The sequence below is a fragment of the Apodemus sylvaticus genome, chromosome 10 (assembly GCF_947179515.1).
Source record: "Apodemus sylvaticus chromosome 10, mApoSyl1.1, whole genome shotgun sequence".
Taxonomy (NCBI): Eukaryota; Metazoa; Chordata; class Mammalia; order Rodentia; family Muridae; genus Apodemus; species Apodemus sylvaticus.
In genome coordinates this window covers 30,501,245-30,514,930 of record NC_067481.1, presented here as the reverse complement: position 1 = coordinate 30,514,930, position 13,686 = coordinate 30,501,245, and the positions used below count along the sequence as shown (strand labels likewise).

The 13,686-nt window shown below is 40.4% G+C and overlaps 1 non-coding gene across 1 annotated transcript; it reads left to right on the top strand.

The window, feature by feature from the left end:
- The first annotated feature begins 1,018 nt into the window (after positions 1-1,018).
- On the top strand, positions 1,019-1,156 carry LOC127695704 (small nucleolar RNA SNORA48). The gene has a single exon (XR_007980072.1). It is a non-coding gene; the product is annotated as a small nucleolar RNA SNORA48 (small nucleolar RNA).
- The last annotated feature ends 12,530 nt before the right edge of the window (positions 1,157-13,686 follow it).

Genomic DNA, 13,686 nt, shown 5'->3' with positions numbered 1-13,686 from the left:
GGTTAGGCATGATGTAGGAAGTTTAACTGCTGGTCCCCTCACTGGGAACATAGCATTAAGCTATGTGAAGCCTCAGGACTCGGTTCTGAACTTGGAGAAGCACAGTCTGAAAGACAGGTTCTAACTCTCAGACACCCTAGTTGCTGCTGGATGCTGTGGAAGAGCTGGGAAAGGAGCAGGGGCCTCAGGCTGCCTTTAGCCCTGGGTGAAATGGAAAAGAGGGGGCGGGAGTGCTCTGGCTGCTTCCCTTGGGGACAAGAGAGTCGGCCCTTTGCTTGCTCAGGCAAGCAGCTTGGCTTGGTGGAGAGAGCAGGGAGGCAGTCTTCCTGAGACTACCAATGGCTATTTAGAGGAAGGAAGGTCTGCTCCATTGCTCTAACACAAGGCAGATCCGGATGAGAAGAGGCAGTCCATGGTTTTAAATCATTTATTGTGGGAGATCTGTGATGTGTGAAACCATACCCCACTTTCTCAGGGCGGGCCTGAGGTTAAATACCTTTTACAGGCAGAGTGTCTGGGAAGGAGAGCTTAATTGGCTAAGCCCTTCAGGCCTGTAGGTGTCTCATTAAAATGGAGATCTGTCTTGCAGCTATGTGATCTGTGGTCACATCCTCTACCTGTGGAGGGGCTTGGGGCATTGCCCTATGGTGACTGATGGCCACAGAATTATGGAGAGCTGAGGCCTTGTGTCCGGAGACTGGTGCCTAGGAGCGTGGCAAATGCTTTCTGTCCCCTGCCAGAACAACACCTGCTGAGTCACTGGGGTTTAAATCCACCAGAAAAAAGGCTCCCTTTCACTGTCCCACATATTATATAGGAAGTAATATAAAAAGAATGACATTAAAATTAAATCGTTAATTATTATTACATTTGTTGATAAATTCTAAAATCCTTGATCTTCTTGGGATATCCATTCACACACAAGCCTATCACATAGTTAACTTTCAGATATTCTTACCACAAGAATAATAGATAAATACCTTCAGGAATGACACTTATACGTTTAAGAATTAAACACAACCCCTGGCACTGGGCAAAGAGACACCTTGATGTTGGTATTGTTCTAGCAGTCAGGGGCAGAGCAGATGGCAGTCCTTTTTCCTCCTAGCTTGGAATGTGGCATGACTGCCAAAGCTCTTATGCCTAGGACATCCAAAAATCTAATCAAATTCAGGCAGCATAGACAGGAGGAGTAAGACAGACAGGAGACAGGGATCTGTGGATTGTGCCACCAGGAGAACTGCCTACTAGCACAAAGGGGCATGCTAGCCACAGCCAGCCTGCAGCAAGAGCCACCGTGTGTGTGTGTGTGTGTGTGTGTGTGTGTGTTGGTAGATGGGAGAGAAAAAGAAGTAGAGCAACTTGAGCATCATGAAGAGAGAAAGAACTAGAGACTTAAGAGTGAAAAGAAGTAGCTGGTTGTGAGTGGCCAGCCACACCACCTGGGGGGATGGTGAGCGAGGTCACAGCCCGAACTGCCACCGAGAGTTATGTCTGAGCCTGTGGCTATGTAGGAGCAGGGGTCTGTGTAGACCTCCGTGGCTCACATTATCACTAGAGAACATGGAGATGTCCCTGGTCAGGGCAGCCCCCAGGGACCACATGGATGTCCAGGGGCAGTGCGTAACTGGCCTCACCACTCAACAAGGGAGCTAGCTCCATATTGCACCTACTCGGGAGAGTAAGCCCTGGGCTTGGTCCCGGCAGCTTAGTAGAGACAGCCTTGATGGCAGGGGTGGAGGTGAGCCGGCCTTGAGCTCATGAATGTGGGAGAACTGACTCTGCCACGTGTCTGCTGAGGGTTGGCATGGGAGAAGAGGAGATGCCCAGCCCCGAGCTGCTTCCCCACCACCACCACTACCATTTCTGGCAATCAGGAAAGTGGCCCACAGGGTTATGAGCTCAAGAGAGCTATCCCTGTCCCTCAAGAGCTGCAACAGTCAGGAGAGCGGGCCCTGGACCTCGTCTGGACAACACAGCAAAGCTGGTGGTGGGTGGCAGGGGTGCAGAAGAGCCAACCGCATGGGCAAGAGCACTGGAGAGCTGGCCTTGGCACTCATCTGGCGTGGTGTGGCAGGAAAACAACAGAGCCCACACTGGCTCCTTTAATGGCAGCATTGGGTGGCCTAGCCAGAACGGTGCTGGAGAGCGCCCCCTGGTGGTGAAAATAAGACAGACCCTGCAGGCTGTTCAGCTCCATTACCACGCAGGCCGGGATCTGAGGCTCTGAATTCGCCCACCCCAAAATCCATATCATCTGCAAATGGTTGAGATGCATGGAACAGCCAGTCCTGCTGTTCTAAATCTGCAAGATCTCCACGACACAGGGCAACAACAGTATAACCAGTAGGAGTCCAAATGAGGTTCCAATATTGTTGGTGTCATAGAAGCCAGATGTATCAAAGCGGGCCATGCAATAACTGATTGCAATGAACACTTACTTACAAGTAAAGATGTGTGGACAGAGGGATATATTGTGGGACACACTGTGACATACTACAGTTGCCACATGTTTTCTATGCTTTGTTTTCATTGTTGTCGGTGGTAATGGCAGCGGTAGTGGTGATGGTGGTGATGGTCGTGCTGATGGTGGTGGTGGTATGTGTATGGGTCCGTTATTTGGGGGGAGAGGTTGCGAGGGAGAAAGGTGAATATGAACGGAAAGGGAAATGGGCAGGACTCAGGACTGGGATGCATGATGTGAAACTCACATAGAATCATTCTGAAATATGTAAAATTAATTGAATATATTTTACTAATTAGAAATTGAAACTTAGAGGTAGAAGTTTTGCCTAGCACATATGAGACCACAGCCAGGAAAAAAAAAATACCAAAGTTCAAAATGAAGAACTTCTATGGCAGCATAAAAGCACCATATAAAAAAATCTAACTATTTGTTTATTAACAAATGGGTCTAAAATTTCTGTCAGGAATTGGAGTTTTAATAGTGTGTTAATATTGTTACAATAACAAGAATCTCTGTGAATTAATATTTCAGGGGTACAATATCATATGAAAAATCTGAACATGATGGGTTCCTATCTACATGTGCAACACTGGAAAGAAAAAAGCAAGAAGAATAAGAATTGGAGACTCCCACATGACAACCTTAAGGCCAGCATGGGACATATAGAGCATAGACACCTTGTCTCAAACTATGCTGTGTACACTACGTATTTCAGACACGTGATCTGGAGCCTCCTGAGCAGTTCTTGACATCAATTTTTTTTCCCTGAAGACCAACCATGAATGTGATATCCGAAGATGCAATGCAAACCTCCAAAGCAGAGAAGTAATGAGTCCTACACAGCTACGAAGCTTATGAGGCACAGTGACCATCATGGCAAGACAGCACCATTATTAAGCCAGCATAATCTCTAACTGCAACCCATTATTTGACCTGACACCCACAGTTCAGAGCCACCCTAACCCTTGATCCAGGAAATGTCTCTTTCCAAAAGAACAGTGACCTTTACAGAAAACCACAACCAATTAAAATGCAGAAACACAGAGCCCACTGCCAATGGATGTATCCACCAAACAGCTACTACATCTAAGGCTCAGAAAACATTACAGAAAGATGGTGAGAGCCAGAGGATTGGGAAATTTACCGAGGCTGTGTCACATAAGAATGTCAGAAGTCAAGTCCATAAAGTCTCACCAAAATGACTGCCTAAACATGAGCTCAACAAGGACATCTCCAATAGACATGCCAAAGTGGATGGGGGAGCAGCCATCAGTCCTCATTCCTACACAAAGAACTACAGGCAGCTAAGGCATGCTGGGAAGGGGAGAAATAGTTTTCCTCAGGGAAGGGTACACTAACTAGTTATCTAATACAAATGATCAGCACTGGAAACGGACATTTAAGTAACTTTTTACAGACCAAGCAGGTTGTATTTTGGTAAATTTGTGTATATACTTACACATATATGCACATATATACTTACACATATATGCATGTAATAATAAAAGAAATGAGGTTATGGTTTTGAAAGAGAAGAGAGGTATCTGGGAGGTTTTGGAGGAAAGAAACAAAAGGGAAAATGATTATATTATAATCTGAAAGTGAAACAAAAACTACATAAAAATGAAAATTTTAAAGGTCATATAAAACACCACATTTGAACATATTTGAGGACAATGGGATTTTGAGCTCCTCTGATTTCTTACTTAGGTCTTGGTATTATTAATACAAGAAGTTCAATAAGAAAGCTATTCCTCAACAACCTTCCGGCTTTATTCTAAGCACAGGCTTAGATGAAATTTTGCCTAAATACCTATTAAAAGAATAATGGGAAGACAGAAGGATCATTTTAAAAGGTGCAGGTGGAGATTCGGAGTCATCCATTTTAAAATTTATGAACAGCGGCAGTAATTTAACTTATGATGGGAACAATTTTATTCCCATTTCCACGAATGCTAATGTTCACATTTCAGTTATTACAATTAATCTGGTGCAATTACATTATGTGAGCTTGTGTTCAACTGTACTGATTGATAATAGCAACAAGCATTAAGTGTAATTTTGTGATCTGTGACACTATACAGCTATTTAACATCTAATAGAGAAGGGTTGACAGGGTATTCTTTTGACCCCAAATGTGAGTCCTATTAGGAACCCACAGTAAATGACAGTCTAAAGATAATGGCTCTCACTTATTAGACAAATATTTATTGAGTCCATACACAGACCCATGCTTAGGGTAGCGACACTAATATCTAATGAGGATTTCACCACAATCAAAGAAATATTAGTGTTTTGCTGTTCTTGTATGAATTTCAAAGAAACTATGTTAAAAAAATATATCATCATCGTTATAAAAAATGGTAGAGCACACTTACCACTATTACTGACTAGACTTCAAAAAAAAAGAAGAGATAAGTTCTGTAGCTTGTAGAACATCTGTTTTCTTCTCAAGCACAATATTCAGTTCTTCCAACTGTAATTATGCTTCTAGTTACTGGTGAATTCTAAAAGCATAAAACATGCTTATTCCTTCTGTCAGAAGCTTAGCAAATAAATGAAATACTAAATATTTAAATGTTGGTTCATCTTAAAATATGAGGAATATGTGGAAACCCATACAAGAAACATCTTATGAAAGTGGGAAGAAGCACAATTCCGTGATAAATGTAGTTTAAATAACTTCAGGTCCACTGTAAAGGAGCCAAATTACCATGGGCTAAACCCCATGAAATGGAAAGATAAGAATAAATCTTTCCCTTTTTCAAGTTTTTTCCCTCTGATACTTGTCACAGTGATGACATAGCTAAATAATATGCTCTTTATCATTTCCTCGCTTATATAATTCATCAACATTGTATCCTGTCCATTTTGTATGTCTACAACTTGTACCAGGAATTCGTGTCTCTCTCCATGCCCACCTCCAATCTGTAATCTATTCCATTAACACCTATGGTCTAGGCTATGGAAACAGCAGCCAAACTGATTACTTCCTTGCTCTTCCTACCCACTGAACTCAAATACATATTGTGGGCAAATCATTTCTCTCTCTCTCTCTCTCTCTCTCTCTCTCTCTCTCTCTCTCTCTCTCTCTCTCTCTCTCCCTCTCTCTCTCTCTCTCTCACACACACACACACACAATTTCATTTTTATCGTGAACTTTAACACTTCTGAAAGTGAAATCCATTGCTTGATTTCCACTCTCTCACAATCCAGTGGTTTTAAAACAAAATCAAAGCTTAAAATCCCTTGTTTTGTAGCAAATCAAAGAAACCAAATGACTTTTTTTATTCAATATATTCTTTATTTACATTTCAAATGATTTCCCCTTTCCTGGATCCTCTCTCCTCGAAAGTCCCATAAGCCCCTTCCCCTCCCCTATTCCCCAATCCACCCCTTCCTGCTTCCCTGTCCTGATATTCCCCTACACTGCTGCACTGAGCCTTTGCAGGATCAGGGGCCTCTCCTTCATTCTTCTTGGGCATCATTTGATATGTGAATTGTGTCTTGGGTATTCCAAGCGTCTAGGCTAATATCCACGTATCAGTGAGTACATACCATGTATGTTCTTTTGTGATTGGGTTACCTTGCCCAGGATGAAATTCTCCAGTTCCATTCATTTGTCTAAGAATTTCACGAATTCGTTGTTTCTAAGGGCTGAATAGTACTCCATTGAGTATATATACCACATTTTCTGTATCCTTTCCTCTGTTGAGGGATATCTGCTTTCTTTCCAGCTTCTGGCTATTATAAATAGGGCTGCTATGAACATATTGGAGCATGTGTCCTTATTACATGCTGGGGAATCCTCTGGGTATATGCCCAGGAGTGGTATAGAGGGGTCATCTGGTAGTATCATGCCCAATTTTCTGAAGAACTGACAGACTGATTTCCAGAGTGGTTGTACCAGCTTGCAACCCCACCAACAATGGAGGAGTGTTTCTCTTTCTCCACATCCTCGCCAGCACCTGTTTTCTCCTGAGTTTTTGATCTTAGCCATTCTGACTGGTGTTAGGTGAAATCTCAGGGTTGTTTTGATTTGCATTTTCCTGATGACTCAGGATGTTTAACATTTCTTTTAGGTGCTTCTCAGCCATTCAATATTCCTCAGGTGAAAATTCTTTGTTTAGCTCTGTACCCCATTTTTAATAGGGTTATTTGGCTCTCTGGAGTTTACCTTCTTGAGTTCTTTGTATATCTTGGATATTAGCCCTCTGTCAGATGTAGGGTTGGTAAAGTTCTTTTCCCAAGTTGTTGGTTGCTGTTTTGTCCTTTGCCTTACAGAAATTTATTAATTTTATGAAGTCCCATTTGTCAATTCTTGATCTTAGAGCATAAGCTATTGGTGTTCTGTTCAGGAACTTTTCCCCTGTGCCCATGTCCTCAAGGGTCTTCCCCAGTTTCTTTTATATTAGTTTCAGTGTGTCTGGTTTTATTTGGAGGTCCTTAATCCACTTGGAGTTGAGCCTAGTACAAGGAGATAAGAATGGATAGATGTGCATTCTTCTACATGCTGACCTTCAGTTGAACCAGCACCATTTGTTGAAAAGGTTATCTTTTTTCCTTTTCCAGGAAAAGGTTATCTTTTTTTCCTTTTCCTTTTCCTTTTCCTTTTCCTTTTCCTTTTTTTTCCAGTTTCCTGAAACTTGTTGGTTTCATCTTCTTTGTCAAAGATCAAGTGACCATAGGTGTGTGGGTTCATTTCTGGGTCTTTAACAGCTAAATATGTGGTCACCAAATTTCCAGGGTTGGTGTGTTAATCCACATGATCAAGCCACCATATGTATCCTGGGCTAACATGACATATCCATACCATGTTTGCCATATTGTTTTATTTCATGTGACTTTTTTATTTTCAACTTTGGGCAAAGCAACTATACAAGATATGCATCTAATTGATAGACTTAGGACTGTTGCCAAAGTATAGGGAAAGAAGTGTTGCTTTGGGCGAAAAGCTTATTTGAAATCTCACTCCCATCAGTTACTAACTGGATACAGGCGTTATGCTGCTTCTCTTTGTCTGATTTGTCATGCAGTAAACAGGGAGGTAATGAATACATACTTTCCAAGAGTATTGTGGGAGTGAAAGAGAACTAAATCCCAATAAAAGAATGTAGGGTAGAAATTCAAAACATTTTAATCCCCTTGTTCTTACTTAAAGAGCCCAAAATGAAACTCTACATGAAGACTATTGGTGTTCTGCTCAGGAAATTTTCCCCTGTGCCCATGTCCTCAAGGGTCTTCCCCAGTTTCTTTTATATTAGTTTCAGTGTGTCTGGTTTTATTTGGAGGTCCTTGATCCACTTGGAGTTGAGCCTAGTACAAGGAGATAAGAATGGATAGATTTGCATTCTTCTACATGCTGACCTTCAGTTGAACTTTTTTTCTCTTTTGAAGAGAAACTTCAAAACTCTTTTTTTCTCTTTGAAGCAAACTTTTATGTATTGACTTTATTAACAAACAATACTTTCCTAAAGGTAATGGTTGGTTTATCATAACCATACCTCAAAATCATCCATTGTATTTGTAGCTTTATCATAACCATACCTCAAAATCATCCATTGTATTTGTAGCTCTGAGATTTCTTCCCATTAATACACTAAGAAGAGTGCTGTGGTCCTCCTCTCCACAATACACACATACTTGGGAAGCTGCTCTCATCTCATATTTTGACTCCACTAGGAGCTGGTCCTGCTGCGTTGTCATGAGATTTCCCCTTGATTATTCTGAGGCAGATTGAGTTGCGACCTTACATGCTTCAGCAGTTTTCCCCCTTAGCTTCAATAATAGCATTGTCATGCCTCACCTTGGTTCTAACGACGGAAAGTCATGCTGGTCGTAGAGAAAGATAATACTGTATGTCAAGACAGGATAAAGTCCTTAAGGGGAGACTTTAAAAGCTTACTTTGCTGTGATCTTGTTTGGCATGAGAGTTACGTGGTATACATGGTAGATCATTCCAAAGGCATGGGACTTTGACTTATGGGCTTCCTGAATTCTTCCCAAAGTGGCTTTCCTCACATGTCTAAGGATATGTGGGTAATTACATTTTAATGATCCATAGAAAAAAGTGACAGACAACTAGAATGTCAAAGCACATATTTACTCAAGGGGGATAATTGTTCAAAAATTAGATCAGAAAAAATATGGGTCCTCTTATGAAAGCTTTAACCAACTGAGAAATCAGAAGGCACACACACCTTCATATCTTAGGAGAAAGCAAAACTGGCTTGATACATTTAAAATTTTCTACTCAGAATTCATCTGTTTTACAAAAGTTTAATTTGGAATGCCAAACTGTATCACTTTGGGAAAAGTACTGAACAAAGTTTTTTTCTATTTTGTATTTTTATATCTCATTGCATTATTAGTATCACGATAACAGTTTTGAGTACTAAAAACATTCAGAGAAAACAGGGAGCAGAAAAGTATGCAGTGAAAGCACAGACGAAGGGCTATGTACAGGAAAGAAGACATAAACACAAGCTGGGAGACAAGGGCACAGACAGGGCAATGGGAAAATAGAATGGATGACACCGAAGTATAATGCCATATGTGTACAGAAATGCCATAGTGAACCCCTCTGGTTTATTTATCTATGCTAGCATGTTATGTGTATGTGTATACATGTGTATGTATGTTTTTCTATGTGTGAGAGCATCCATGCATGTTGATATGTGTGTGAGTGCACATAGAAACTTGAGGTTGATGTAGAGAGTCTTCCTCAAATATTTTCTACCTTATTCTTCGAGGCAATGTGTCTCCATTGAACCCAGCTCACCAGTATGACTACCTCAGTTAGCAAGTTTACTCTAGGGATTTCCTGTCTCAGTATTCTCCACATAAGTGGGCCACCATGACAATTCATTTAATGGCTCCTGGAGATTCAAATCCAGGTCCCCATTTTTAGCTACTCATGTTTAATCTTTCCAATTATTAATTGTATAGAATTAAATGACATTTTTTATCTTTGACATCAATATTTCCACACTTTGCCTCATTTTTCTTTACCCACTCGCAGGTCCTGACTCTCCATTTTTCACAGAACAACTCTACAGCTTCAAGGACCAAACTCTTTGCCTAGTCCTTCAATTTAAACAACATCCATTGACTTGTACATTAAGGATAATAAGTTATATTAAGTGTTTCGTAAAGTTAGGGGAATGATCTATAATATCTGAGCTTTGGGGTTTTGAATGAGTTGGTGACATTATTAAGCATGCAACAAACAAATATCCAGCAGAAGCTGACTGGAAAGGATGCATCATCAGATGGAGTTATGGGCTGAGCTTTCCTTCCATGGATGATCTTCAAGCTTCCTATTCCCACAGAGGTCAGTTTTATGCCGGGGAATAACAATAGAGCTATTTGTTGGTGATGGGTCATATTCTCACTGCTCTCCAGAACATGGCAATTTAATAATCACTGCTATTCTTCCTTCTCCCAGGGACAGAGCCAGGCAGACCCAGGACATGGGGATCTGAAGGAGACCAAGCAGGAGCCTTTCACTCTCAGAGGGCAACCTAACTGTATATGATAACTTTCTATTATACATTATATTAGGAAAGTCATCATCAGCTATTATACAAAAGGTGAAAAATATAGACTGTTCAACAATCATTTATGCTGACCTCATATGAATGATAACAAATACATTTCTGGGGGGATGTCTGTAGTTCTTACAGCATTAATTTTTAATCAACACACAAAAAAATAAAGAAAAGAACATTTCAGAAGGAAGTTCTCATGAGATATAAGAATTTTGGTGATAAAACAAACAAACAAACAAACTGAAACACAGAGAGTTAACCACTCCACCCAGTGGGTAGAGCAAGAGAGCACTCAGCCAAGTTCAAACTCAGGCATGTGGTTTATATTTAAGTCCAGCACTTAATGGATTTCATACAAACAAAGGAAAAAACTCAACAGCATTCTTTGCCCTCAGAAGTTAAATGTCAAAGGTGAAATGTAATATAGTTAAAAAAAAATGTTTTGCTTCCCAATGTTGTGAATGTGATACAAGACTCTAGCCAGAAACCACAAAAACAGGCAAGCATGCTCAAATGTTATTGAATTTAACCATGCCTTTGACAGGAAACAAACCACATGCAATTTAAGATTGTGGTTCAGACATTATGCATTATTGATTAAAGAGAAACACGTGGGCTTACAGTGACAAGCTCTCAGGTGGAAGGGTTGGATCTGTGTTAAGATGGAAAGGATAAGAACAAAACTCTCTGATGTTTGCATTTGCTCTAACGTATATGGAACATAAGTAGGGTTGATGGATGAGTGGGTAAGAAGACAGAGAGACAAGTTTGTAATGATATAAATACAAAGAACATCAAAGCTGGCAGCATCCGGCAAGAGGGTATTTTGGGGGATCTATCACACCACTTAATTTTTTCTCACATATAGAAATTCCTGATTTTCTTTTAATAACCTTCGAAATGTGGTGAGGCAACATGTATAAATACAGAGCCATGTTTTCCTCCTAAAGATATGAGAATTGTTTTAATCCTTAAAAATGTCTCAGTGTCCTTCGATGCCATAAGCTTTTCAATAACCTTGTCTTCTGGTAATTTCCAATAATGATGGATTTGCATCAAGATTTACATCCCTCGGCCCCTGGTTCTGGAAAGACTCAGTGAAACAGCCTTCGGCAAAACCAGAATGGGGAAGTGGGAAGGGGTGGGTGGGAGGACAGGGGAAGAGAAGGGGGCTTACGGGACTTTCAGGGAGTGGGGGGGGGCTAGAAAAGGGAAATCATTTGAAATGTAAATAAATTATATCAAATTAAAAAAAAAAGATTTACACCCCTCAACCTTTCCAAAAGACTGAATGGATTGACCTCTACATAGATTTTCCCCCAAGTTTTCCTCCTAAAGCATATAAGGAAAAGACAGTCATTTGGGGTAGGCTTTTAGTACGAAGTGTAGCCATCTCTTAATCTAGATTAGGAAAGAAACATTTCTGGAAATTAAAAACAAGGCAAAAATACAGGACTATGAGACTTGCTTAGCAAAAGACAGCAGCCATATAGGACTGCAGTACAATATATTGAGAACTGTGGGAAGGATCCCAGTTAGAAGTAATGGTCAGTAAGCTGGATTTGGTTTATATGTAACAAGAAGGTATTAAATGTTTTAAACTAAAAGTAATTTTGGGGTACAGAATAGTGAGTATTGTGGCAATGAAGACTCAAAGAAACTTCAGTAAGGAGACAGAAGTTCTCAACTCTAACACCTCAGCATCACATTCCATACATTTCTCATTACTTGACATTTCTGTCTTCTTGGAAACTGGTGTGTGTATGTGTGTGTGTGTGTGTAACCTGGACACAGCCATCACTGTGAATGCAGTTTCTTGGAGAGCTTATTTTAAAAGGAAAAGTTGCAGGACCCCACTTCAGACATAGAAACTAATTCAGGAGCTCACTAGCTAGAAATTCTAAGCACTCCTAACTAAGTGTTCTACATAAAGTGCTATCCCTGTCAGTGAACTTTTAGCAAGTGTTCTGCTGATCGTTTCTTAAGGGCAACATCTGTCCTGCCTGTGGCTTGATGTTTCATTGAAATTTTATGAAATGTACAATTTGATATCTGATTTGCACTCTCTCAGAAATTAATACTTTAAAGAGATCTGCCTGAGGGGTTGCCACCTAAGAATTAACAACTGCATTATACCAATGAGCTGCCATTTGACATATTATCATGGGAGTAAAACAATGCCATCTGCTCCTTCTTGGGACTCCATGCCTGGAGAGACTATATGTGAATTATTGCATGTTAGCCTAAAGTTACCATGCAAGCTTATGCCCCTTCAGGATTGAGTACCATCTATGTTGACCTTGGCAAACATGCAATGTTGAAAACTAATACAATCCCTTCTATAAGGAACAGATTACATCCCTTTTACAACACTTACTCTCTTATTCATGCATTCTTCTGTTGGTCAATACTCTACATATGTTGAGCTGTAGAAGCCAATGAGAATAAAAATGAGGTTGGGAAACAAAAACACTAATGATTTAGTTTCTCAAAGGACAATAATATATCATAGCAGAATAAAGACATCACTTGCTACCAATTCGAAGCCTGGGAAGTCAGAAGATCCTTTCGGTGCTAGAAAACAATATTTGGCTATGTGATAGCCAGAAACATCTTAATATGTGAATGAACCTCGACCATGAAAGAAAGTACCTTCTGTTAGGAAATAAGGGACTGTGCTACAAGGATAACTCTACCTCAAAAGCATCTTGTTAACTGTAATGAGACACAAGGCAAAACTAGACTGCAAGTCTGTAAGGAGAGAAAATTGCAGCGAGGCAGCATGGGACAAACAGTTCACCACAAACTTTGGAACATACCATTTACCTAGAGGCATCATTTAGGTCTCCCTCCATGTCTTCAATCTGGGAAGACTGTGGGCCAACAGAAGAAGACTTCTTTGGCCAACAGGAAGATGCCATGGCCAGGTTTTGGAGCTAGACCAAAGGAACTTGTAGCGTAACCCATCCCTGGATCACTTTGAGAACCCAGAGTCTCCACTACTCCAATGTTGTCCTGCTGTGAGAAAGCCTATATGGATAATGAAGAACTATCAAACAAGAAAGAGGATTATTCAGGCCCCTCATTCTTCCAACTCCTTCCGTTTGAGTTATCTCAGTGGAAATGTGTTTGGGGAAAGTTTGTTTCTCATCAATAGATAAACTATGGGATGAGCCTGAGTATAATCACTAAGGAAAGGTCTTGAGAGATCAAGTAAAGTATTTCTACATCTAAATACATGAATGTGAGAACAGTGCCTTAGAAGAGAACCCTGTCCTCAAAAAATTCATGTCGACCCATGAAAGGAGCAAGAGAAAATGTTGACTACATTGTCAACAGAGTGTGCCTGTTACTGTTCCCAGTCAAGACTAAATGAAAGCAGCCTCCAAAGATGTCTAGCTCTACATGGCTTCAAAACCTTGATTAAGAGACATCATAAACATTGTTATTGGATCTCAACTGACAAAAGTAGCATCTCTCATCTTTGTGTGAGCACACCTTGTGGATAGGAAGTGTATGGAGTCTTCTTTATTAGAACACTGAAATTAATTTTAGAATATCAATTAATTATTAGCACTTGTGGAAACTCTTGAAACTTTCTATTACTTTTGCTCTCTCTGATGCTATTGGGTCTCAGGATCAAATAACAGGAATATGATAACTCTTTAA